The sequence below is a fragment of the Watersipora subatra genome, chromosome 10, assembly GCF_963576615.1.
Source record: "Watersipora subatra chromosome 10, tzWatSuba1.1, whole genome shotgun sequence".
Taxonomy (NCBI): Eukaryota; Metazoa; Bryozoa; class Gymnolaemata; order Cheilostomatida; family Watersiporidae; genus Watersipora; species Watersipora subatra.
In genome coordinates, this window is record NC_088717.1 from 2,199,348 (window position 1) to 2,211,607 (window position 12,260).

The window sequence follows — 12,260 nt, forward strand, 5'->3', positions numbered from 1 at the left end:
GAAGTTGTCACATGCTCCAGTGTCCAGTTCAAGTGTGAAGTTGTCTCCCTCCAGTTTGATGTTTTCAGCAAGTTTCACCATCTTGGTTGATGTGCATTCTATCATCTTTACTGGTTTTTCTGCTGCAGATGATTTCTTTTTCTTGCATGCTCTTTCTATGTGACCTTGTTTAGAACAAAAGTTGCAGGTGGCTGCTTTGAATCTGCAGTCATCCGCTGTATGGTTAGTTCGGTCACATCTGTAGCATAGCTTTCCTTCCTTCTGCTTGTCAGGTGTAGAGTTGTTTTTCTGGATTGGTTTGTATCTTGATTTCTGTTGAGCAACCTTGTTGACTTTAGACGAGTTTCCATAAACTGTCTCTTTGGCAACTTTAGCTGCTTCTTCTGTTTCCTGTGCTACCTGTATAGCTTTGTTGAAGTTGAGTTCATTGTCCTTGACCTTGAAGAGAGATTTGAGAGCTGCTTCATTGTTTACAGAGCAGATAAATCTTGTTCTGAGAGCCTCATCTAATGGATCTGTAATGTCTATGAAGGCACATGTAGTTGCATCTTGACGAATTCTGGCAGCTAACTCTTGAATAGTTTCTCCAGGTTTCCTCTGCATGTCACTCCAATACTTGTAACGCTCTCTAACAATGAAGCGCTTAGGGTCATACTGGTCTTTTAGAAATTCCAGTATTTCATCCATGTTGAGGTCGTTGATCTGCTTGGGTGTTGAAAGCTGAGCTGCCATATTACTAAGCTGCTTGTAGAGTGTAGGCTGTTGGTTGGTGAGAAAAGTGCCAGCAATCTTGTCTTGATGAATAGAATTTGCTGCAATGAATGTGTTGAATCTGTCTATGTAATCTGTTAGTAGCTCTGCTGTTGGGTCAAAACCTGGGAAGGCTGGAACAGCGGTTGCAGCTGTTTCTTGTTTCCGTTGTAGGTTTTGTAGTAGTAGCTCCATCAGTTTCTTATTCTCCTCCATTCTTTCATCTTGCTGACGTCTGTATTCCTCTTGTTGCTGCTTGAACTCCTCATGCTGCTGTTGTCTATGCTCTTCTTGCTGCTTTCTCTGCTCCTCTTGCTGCTGTCTCTGGTCCTCCTGCTGCTTCTGCATTAGCTTGATCAGGTCTGCTACTTCTGCCATTGTGGTGGTGCAATTTTGAACAGTTACTCTTGTAATAAACTAGAACTCTTTGTATCGATTTTATCAATGATAAAATCTGAACAAAACTCTTTGTAACTGTTCAAAAGAGAAATCCTTGTCGCCAATTAGCTTCTGTTATGTTTCTGCACAGAAGCAATTAAATAGAGTATTAAATTAGAGAAATGGTTTATTGCACACTCCAGAGACAACTGATTTGATAACAGAAAACCCAAGTATTTATATGTTTGGTCATAGAAAAGCTTTGTAAAAAGCTACAAGCATTATTAATAGCTATAATGAGACAGTACTATATAATATTAGCTTGTATAAAGCTTTAGCTAAAAAGCATAATGTTTGTTGGCAAAGTACCAGTAATACTTGGCACTTGCATGACAAGAAGTAATAGCTCTTGTTCTGTCAATGTCCCTTACAGAAATCTGTAGCGTCATGAGTTTTACGTATATCGTTCATTGAATAAAGAAAAAGTTTTGCCTACCATGAACCATAAGCAATACATTTATGCAGATTTTGATGCTTACAATTGATTGAATTTATGCATACTTTGAGGGTTGTTGATGTTTAAAAGGTCCAGTGGCTTAAAAACTTTGTTGGGGGCTTACACCGCCCTCCAAACCTCTAGGTGTTCATAACTAGTCGCCAAACATTTGCAGCCCCAACTTGCAATCAGGAAATACAGGCCTGCTCATCTGCCAAAGATGAATGTAATTTTTTGTGACAGTTTACTAAGACTGAGTGAAACACTTAAGTTAAAATCATTCATTAAGGAGATTTTGGTAAACAGCCGCTTCAGTCTTTTGGCAACGAATCTTTTAGACATTTCATATTGAGTCATGGCTGATTCATCCCTTTCCATATGAGTATGCGTTATCAGTTTGGCAATTTATGTAATCATGTGATTTCATATTCCACAGAAACATATCAATAGAAAGGTTTTCCATTCATGTCTTTACTAGTGCATCACAAGAGGAAAGACATTAGCAACCATAAGCAGTATTGCTGGAAATAGACAAGTTTGTTTGTTAACCCAAGTACCAACCATAAAAATTTCTCAAATGACTCTCTAATTCAGGGATAATTGAGACAAGTGGCTAATTCCCAATAAATCAAAAAGTTATTAACTAAACCTGAACAATGCATACATTTTCTGAAAACTAACACAGTGAAAAATTTAACTACACCATAATCTAGGTTGTAAATGTTCATTACATACACTATCTTTGACCATACATCACGGGAGACAATTTCGTAAAGTTCTTCTATTGTTTTAAAAGTTGTAGGCAAAGGTAGTGTCTTTCTTTTGAAGGTGTTTTTACAGAATCCAGCAAGACTAAGTGTGAAGAACATCTACACAAAATTTCTAAGAATTATTTTTTGTATTTTTCATTCTATGCAGTTTCAGTCTAAACCGACAAAGTTAAAAATAAGGAGAGAAAACAAATTAATAATATTTGAAGGTACAGACTGCACTAGATGAACGGAAACAGAGAATTACAATAAATTAATATTATTATCAATTAATATTGATAATCTAATAATATACCATATAATAAAATTTTATAATATAAAAGTACAATATAATAATATGTTAGTAAAATATTAATACAATTAAAAATAATTAAAGTAATCACAGTTTATGAGTAAAGATCTCATAGCAGCCTAAATGACAGCCCGTATAGCTCATCTCCCTCTGCCGGATCTCTGGCCTCGAGCTCCCATTTTGGCAATTTGTAGAGCACCAACAGCAGGAATACAGCTGAAAAATAAGACAAGCATTGCAACATTGATTACAACCACTGTTGGACCAGGAATTTGTTGATAAAACAATTAAAAGGACAAGATGATATTGAGGCTACATACCAGCTGCTTCAATATTTGTTCACTCATACTGGATACTAGCACTATTATCATTAGTCGTGACCATGACATGTATAAATTTAATAATGAACTACTTTATTTATTTTCTACCGGCTAACACATTAACGTGATCTAATCTAACCCTCTCACAGTAACAAAAATTTGTTCTGCTCAGAAAATTCAACTCTAGATCAACTTTCGTGTGACTGACTCCATTTTAAAACTTCAGTTTGATGTCTAATTCCGAGTGCGACTGTGACTAACACTCTAATGAATTACAACACCAACGAATAAAAAACTAAATAATTTTATTTACATTCATCATCATCTGATTCAGAAGAGCTTTCGGAGTAGTCATCATTAGTCTGGTTGGCCTCAAAATCACTGCCATCCGAATATTGATATATGTCCATATTGAGAGTAGCAGTTACGATCGTTTTCTTGAAAATAATTTCTATTTGCAAAACGAGTAAAACTGAAATTACCACAGCGTCTCCAACTGAAAACGTATCTTTGTTTTGTTTCCTTTACAATGGTTGGGTAAACTGACAAATATGAGCTAATCAGAAAAATTATAGAGCAAAAGTGTAACAGCCGTTTTGATCGGCTCGGTCAAAATAAAATCAGGCCGAAAAGCCGATCGAATCGGCTTGGTCAGAACTTAGGTTGATAAAAAATGTAGAGACATGGCACTACAAGGCAAAACTTTAATCGCACCTTGAAGCATTCAAAATGTCTGATCAGTTTATACATAGATATAGTAAACCCTAGATTGGCGAATAGCTATTAATACAATGGAGCAAAAGTGAGGCCTATAATTGGCTGTTGTTTTCACGACGTTACGTCGTAGTGATGTGCATCACAGCATCAAAGCCTTCAATTGAGCAATAAGTTTAGTAGTGGAAGCACGCTTGGTATGCTAGTTTTTAAGTCATAAACATAACAATAAGACCAAATTCTTAGTGAAATGTCATCAGAAGAGACCACAACACCCCAGGTATATCCTGAATTGCCCATAACATAATAGAACTTCAACTCAAAACAAGAAGTTCTCAACAATATCATAAGCTATCTATGCCGATTAAGGACACCAAGCTGAAAGCTGCTAGTGGAAAATAATAGGAAAATCATCATCATTTCGTCATTGGTTTTGAGTCAGCAGCCAAATCTGTACATGACATTACTCAATATCTTTTCAGCAACTACCCTTACATCAACTACTTCCTAACCTTTAAGATCAACCAGGATCACATTGAGATTCTGTTTTCCACAATACGATCTAAGGGTGGCTATAACAATAACCCGGATGTGCAGTGCTTTAGATCTGCACTTCGAGCACCGTTCATAAAAGCAGATATCACACCAAGTTCCAATGTTAACTGTATTGATCTGGATGTGAGCAGGGCTGAAAAAACTGGCCAACTCCTGCTACATTCTCTGGCTAGAAAGAAAAAGAAAGAAGAGACAAAAGCTGAGGAAGGTGAAGATGAGGAGTTCGGTGATGAGGATTTTTTTCTAACTCAAATGTGATGAGCGTATCAAGTTCTTGACCGATGTCGAAGTAGTGGGAAGTAAAAATAGTGATGACATAACCCTAATCTCAGTTAAAAACAGAGGAGGATTGGTGACCAGATTGATAGGCCGAATATGAATTGCTGCAGAAAAGTGCCTACGTTCACACATGGAGAGCTGTGGTATCACACAGAAAGCTTTTAAACAAGTAACATCACAGACAGTAACATATATGTCTTATTACATAACCTCCATCAAGGTTTTACATGTACAGTGCATGCCAACAGTCTACTCAAAACTATAGTAAATCGCTATACTAAAATCAGAAAACACTATGCTACTTCAAAGCAGGAATCTAGTTCAACCAACCTTAGACAAAAACTATCTCGTCTAGTTATTTTCAGTCATGTCTAATGGGTGTTTAATACAGTGGTCCAGCGTAACTGCTTCTAAACCTCATTTGATTCATTAGTTTGTTATTAGTTTAATTTCTATTTGGTCACTCTTTGTATTATCAATAATATAGAAGCTTCTAAATCATTGGTATTATTCATTACCATGTGTGTAAGATTCTTGCCTTTCTCATCCAAAGTCATTACAGTCATACTTCGACTTACGAGCTTAATGCGTTCAGAGACTGAGCTCGTAGGTCAATTTACTCGCATGTTGGTGCAATTTATTTATATATAGAACAATTAAATATATATTGATAGGTTTTCATACTCTAAAAATGCAAATAAAACACTCAAAACAATATGTTGTAACAGAAAGAACATGTTGGTTGTTGTCCTAACTTACCACATGCTTTCAAAAAGCAACAAATAAAAACAATGCAAGGAAATGTGATTAATTAAAATGTAAAATTAAATACATACAATAGCGGCTAACGCTAGCATTTGCCAGAGAGGGAGAGATAAGTTATCCTCCATTACAACAGTTGACTTTGATAAATTTAGATTTTATCCAAGTCTTAAAAGGCAAAATTAAAAGCAAACCTAAAAGCAAACTTTAATCTTTAACTTAACGTAATTAAAGTTTCTTCGGCGTTCATAGTTTTAAGTTTCTCGCTGGTTAGCTAATTTTTTTTTGTTTCGTTCTCACGACCAGCCGACCGTTTTAAGATAAACCTATCTAAGGACGTTTGCCTTTGTCGCCCTTTCAACGTGTTGCGATCAGGACGAACACAGTTGTTGTCACCAAGGGTTAATGCACGACCACTAGCCAACTTGTCCGAATGTCTATTTTTTATAGTCTTGATAGATAGCACCGGCCATTTTACGTAGCATCGTTTCAGTTACGCAGTCACCGGCCAATTGTTTGTCTTTTATCCAAAACCTGAGCAGTCTCTCCATCAGTGGTCGTGAAGATCGCTGCATCGTTTAGAAACTATGGTTAGTCCTTTTGCAGACTAAATGCCTTGAATATAATCCTTGTGTTTGATAATTGTGGATGTATTTCTGTCATATTGTTGAGCAAGCTCAATCACGCATACATCTTTTGCATATTTTTCAATAATTTTCCATTTAATATCAATTGTTATCATTCGCTTTTTCTTTGCATTATCTATCCTTTTGCTGGCAAACTTTCGGTCTACGCACGGTACTTTTAATTCACATAATTCTGCACTGAAAATCGCGCACAAAAAACATGGTACAAAAGTATAATCTGAGCAGTTGAAAAATACAGAGTGATGCTGTTCTCATAAAACACCTCCGACATACTTGGCAACTGTCTCATGTGCTCGTATTTCAAACATGGCTCGTATTTTAGTGCTAAAACTTGCTTAAAAGCTGGCTCGTACCTCAAGTTTCTCGTACGTTAGGGCACTCGTAAGTTGAAGTATTACCGCATATAAGTTTTACATACTTTCAATAAAATATGCAGTCTCAGATGCACAAACTATGGAAAAATTGAGCAGTTTTTAGTGCCAAGTCAATAGGAGTTAATAGATCAGCTGATTCGCTTTGCACATCACCATGACGTTGCGTCATGCTAGTTATAGGCCTCACTTGTTTTGATTATTCCCATATCTAGGGTTTACTATATCTATGAGTTTATATAAAGAACAATAGTCTTCGGTGTACGTTGCAAGATGTTAAATTGTCTTTGTACTTATGTTTCATGACAGAGAGATAAATATAGCTCTTATATGGTTCTTATCTCATATTTTAAGGTGTTCACGGTTTGACTTTATTTTTTCTGTTAGCGCGAAGAATTTCCAAAATACCATTTTGAATAATTTAAATGTCTACAAGTATCTAGAGTAATTGAAAACCAAATTTTTGCAGCCTTTTAGCAGTGACCAAAGACTTGTATTTTCTCTAAAGTGCTTTTCTTTGAGTGCTGAACTCTTAGCTTGAATGACAAAACGTCAGCAGCGTTTTACAACTTGAGTGACTGTTCATTGATCTGCTAGTATCATTGAGTTTACGAAGTAGTTTTCTCACAGATATTTATAGATTAAATTAGTAGCAAGTTATACAGCTGCTCTATATGTGTTTTATGTGTTTATATGTGCTCTATATGGGTTTTTTTGTGTTTATACATGTATGTGCTCTATATGTGTTTTTATGTGTTTATATGTGCTCTATATGTGTTTTTATGTGTTTATATGTGCTCTATATGTGTTTATATGTGCTCTATATGGGTTTTTATGTGTTTATATGTGCTCTATATGTGCTCTATATGTGTTTTTATGTGTCTATATGTGTTTATATGTGCTCTATATGTGTTTTTATGTGTTTATATGTGCTTTGTATGTGTTTTTGAACTTTGGTGTGCTTTCAAACTCTACACTGTAGAAGTATACAGTTGATTACAAGGGACCAGTTATGATCTCATAGTACTCATCACATAATTTCAGAAGAAATGTGCTCATTTAGTTTTTATAAGAGTACAAGATGGCCCATTATAGCTGAGTTTGGTATACATTAAATTCTAAAGTAGTCAGCACTTTTCTTTCATGAGAATATTCATTCACCTCTCCAGTCACCTCATTCACCTCTCCAGTGTTATCATTGAATATCTTTCACACATTCCTGATTAATGTCAGTACAGTAGACCCTCTTATAATGTAAATTCCAAATAATGTAAAATATTTATGTGAAGTTTTTGCTTCGAACTACGTAAAGATTTCATACAGCATAAAGTGTCAAGTTGGGGGAGTTCTCAAATTTGCTTTGAATAGTAATATATCTCGCTGCATATGCAAGAGAAAAACCGACATGCTTAAAACTAATGCTTATAACTAATGTTCTAATGGCAGGCATTTTGCATTGCTCAATCGGTTAAAAGTGCCCTCCCTATTTCAGCAATATTTTAATAGCTAATTGTCTAATTCACTTTGGAACTTTGGAATGTGACTGAAAACATATACTTTATCAAAAGGCCCTGCCATATCAGGAATGGAATTTTGTAATTTCAATGGGTTGTTGATTAGTGATCACCAGCAGTTAACCGCTCATAGTGTGTACACCTTATCATTAGTGACGTCATAGTGCGTACACCTTATAATTGGTGACGTCATAGTGTGTACACCTTATCATTAGTGACGTCATAGTGCGTACACCTTATCATTGGTGATGTCATAATGTGTATACCTTATCATTGGTGACGTCATAGTGTGTACACCTTATCATTGGTGATGTCATAGTGTGTACACCTTATCATTGGTGACGTCATAGTGTGTACACCTTATCATTGGTGACGTCATAGTGTGTACACCTTATCATTGGTGATGTCATAGTGTGTACACCTTATCATTGGTGACGTCATAGTGTGTACACCTTATCATTGGTGACGTCAAAACAGCTAATCGTTGTGGTCCATCGCACAGTTAAAGGTTTATTTGAGTAATAGTGTGCATGGGCCTTTATAGTCTTGAGGTTAGATTGTAAACCACATTATGGACGAATCAGAAATGAATAGATTCAATTTATATTTTAGTGACTTTGAATCAGATTGTAGTTCTGATTATTGTGACGATCGATCTTTTTAGGACCACCGTCACAAAAATCATGGCAACCTACAGCAACAACAAAAGAATTATTAATGGTTATTGATGTAACCGAGTCATTATTAGTGCCATTTTGTCGACGCTTCTCTACTTATCACTCTCTATTATGGAATAGCAAAGATCAAAGATTGTCAACGCGGTAGTCAATTAGAGGTGGCATTTAATGAAACAGTGGTATTGTATTTGACAACCCTTTATCCTATAGTGACAATCCCTTATAGGTGGTATTCAAATAAAGGTAGCAGTCAGATAGAGGTTTTACAGTAACTTTACAGAGAAGAACTTTCTACTAAAAGTTACATGGTATGCGATAGTTGATTCTCATTAATCAGTCCGTACCACACTGAGATGGGAACAGTAGAAGGTGCGTCATAAAAACCCTGGGTAACAACGTGTGGTCGGGTAAACCAGTGATGCAGTTTATGAGTAATAAAATATAGCCAACTTTACTTGGTTTTCCAAAACAAACTTGTCAACCTATCTGCCAAAGATGAATGTATGTTCTCCAACAGTTTGCTATGACTGAGTGAAACACTAAAGTTAAAATCATTCATTAAAGGTTGACTTGCAACAAAATTCACATTACAGTTATTTGGTATCAAAAGATTCACCATGTCTTACTCTGTTGTGTTGTAGGTACAAAATATGTGGAAATGTGATTACAAGCTCTGAAAAGCTCAAAAACAATTTTGTTAAGCAGCCGCTTCAGTCTTTTGGCAATGAATCTTTTAGACATTTCATATTGAGTCATGGCTCATTAATCCCTTTCCATATGAGTACGTGTTATCTGTTTGGCAGTTTCCGTAATCATGTGATTTCATATTCCATAGAAGCATATTATTAGAAAGGTTTTCCATTCATGTCTTTACTAGTGCGTCACAAAAAAAGATATTAGCAGCCATAAGCAATATTGTTGGAAATAGGCAAGTTCGTTTGTTAACCCAAGTACCCAAGACCATAGAAATTTCTCACATGGCTGCCTAATTCAGGGATAATTGAGACAAGTGGCTAATCCCCAATAAATCAAAAAGTTATTAACTAAACCTGAACAATGCATACATTTTCTGAAAGCTAACAAAGTGAAGAATCCAACTACATAATCTAGGTTGTAAATGTTCATTACATACACTATTTTTGACCATACATCATGGGGAGACAATTTCATAAAGTTTGTTTTATTGTTTTAGGAGTTGTAGGCAAAGGTAGTGTCCTTCTCTTGAAGGTGTTTTTCAGAATCCAGCAAGACTAAGTGTGAAGAACATCTGCACAAAATTTCTAAGAATGATTTTCATTATTTTTCATTTTATTGCAGTTTTATTTTAAACCGACAAAGTTAAAAATAAGGAGAGAAAACATATTAATAATATTTGAATGTTCAGACTGCACTAGATGAATGCAAACAGAGAATTACAATAAATTAATATTATTATTAACTAATATTGATAATCTAATAGTATACCATATAATGTAATAAAATTTTATAATATAAAAATATAATATAATAATATATTAATAAAATATTAATATAATTAAAAATAATTAAAGTAATCACAGCTTATGAGTAAAGATCTCATAGCAGCCTAAAAGACAGCCCGTACAACTCGTCTCCCTCTGCTGGGTTGCTAGCCTCGAGCTCCCACTTTGACACTTTATAGAGCACCAACAACCGGAGATACAGCCATAAAAAGAAGACAAGCATTGCAACATTGGTTATAACCACTGTTGGACTAGGAATTTGTTTGATAAAACAATTGCAAGAACAAGAGAATATTGAGGCTACATACCAGCTGCTTCAATACTTGTTCACTCATACTGGATACTAGCACTATTATTATTAGTCGTGACCATGACATGTATAAATGTAATAATGATTTATTTTATTTATTTTTTACCGGCTAACACGTGATCTACTCTAACCCTCTCACAGTAATTAAAATTTGTTCTGCTCAGAAAAATCAAATCTAGATCAACTTTCGTGTGACTGACTCCATTTTGACACTTCAGTTTGATGTCTAATTGCTAGTGCGACTGTGACTAACATGAATGACAACTCTAATGAATTACGAATACCAACGAATGAAAGACTAAATAATTTTACTTACATTCTTCATCATTTGATTCAGAAGAGCTTTCAGAGTAATTATCATTAGTCTGGTCGGCCTCAAAATCCCTGCCATCAGAATCTAAATGACCTAAAATGTCTTCCTCGTCCATATTGAGAGTAGCAGTTACGATCGTTTTCTTGAAAATAATTTCTATTTGTAAAACGAGTAAAACAGAAATTATCACAACGACTCCAACTGCAAATGTGTTTTTGTTTTGTTTCATTTACAATGATTGGGTAAACTGAAAAGTATGAGCTAATCCGAAAAAATTATAGAGCGAAATTGTAACAGCCGATTTGATCGGCGCGGTCAAAATAAAATCAGGCCGGAAAGCCGATTGAATTGGCTTGGTCAGAACTTTGGTTAATGAAAAATGTAGAGACTTAGGCCAAACTTTAATCTCACCTTACAGCATTCAAAATGTCTGATCAGTTTATATAAAGAACAATGATCTATGGTGTACGTTGCAAGATGTCAAATTGTCTTTGTAGTTATGTTTCATGACTGAGAGAGATAAATAGCTTTTATATGGTTCTTATCTCATATTTTATGGTATTCACGGTTTGACTTTATTTTTTCGGTTAGGGCGAAGAATTTCCAAAATACCATTTTGAACAATTTAAATGTCTATCTGTGTCTAGAGTAATTGAAAACCAAATTTTTGCTGCCTTTTAGCAGTAACCAAAGACTTGTATGTTCTCTAAAGTGTTTTCTCACAGATATTTATAGATTAAATTAGTAGCAAGTTATACGGCTGCTCTATATGTGTTTTTATGTGTTTATATGTGCTCTATATGTGTTTACTTTAAGGGTTTGGACTTTGGTATGCTTACAAACTCTCTACACTGTAGAAGTATACAGTTGAATACAAGCGAGTAGTTTTGACCTTGATGGTGTACTTTTTGATAATAAATAACTGTAGTGTGAATGTTGTTGCAAGTTAACCTTTAAGGTAATGTTGAAAATATGCCAGTCCGTCTAGACTCTCCTTTGCAAATTTGAGTTCTATTATGTTTAAATGCTTGTTTTTTCTGCTCAAGAAACTGACCCAAATTACCATTTTGGATAGTCTTTAGTATAATCTTTATTGTAATAAAAGCTGTGTTTGTCCGACCGTCCTCTCATCTGTCTAAAGTTGTTCGTCCAATTTTCCCAAGTCCCAATTCCAGTGTTGAGAAATAATTGCATCTTTTTTTATTCACACTCTCACCATTCAGTTCGGCTGCCATGTGCTCCACAACCTTCACCATGTTTTCACCTTGAATTGTCTCAAAATAATTGTGCACATACATTTTGTTGGTGCTTTATTAACACACCTATTGGTCTCACAGGGCACACCGGACTGACGGCATACCAGTTTAAGAAACGTTTTACCTATGACTAAAGTAACTGGAAACCCGCTTTCTGTCAACTGCCGACAATGACCAAAGACTTGCCTATTCCAATAGGGCCTTTTCTGGAGTGCTGCACTCCTGCTCGAGCTCGAAAGGCATAACACAGACACAGGCATAACACAGACATATATAACATAAGTTAACCAATATTTTGTCCAAAGACTCTTCTATTACACGGGCAACGCCGGGTGGCACAGCTAGTCAGGATATATAACATAAGTTATATATCCT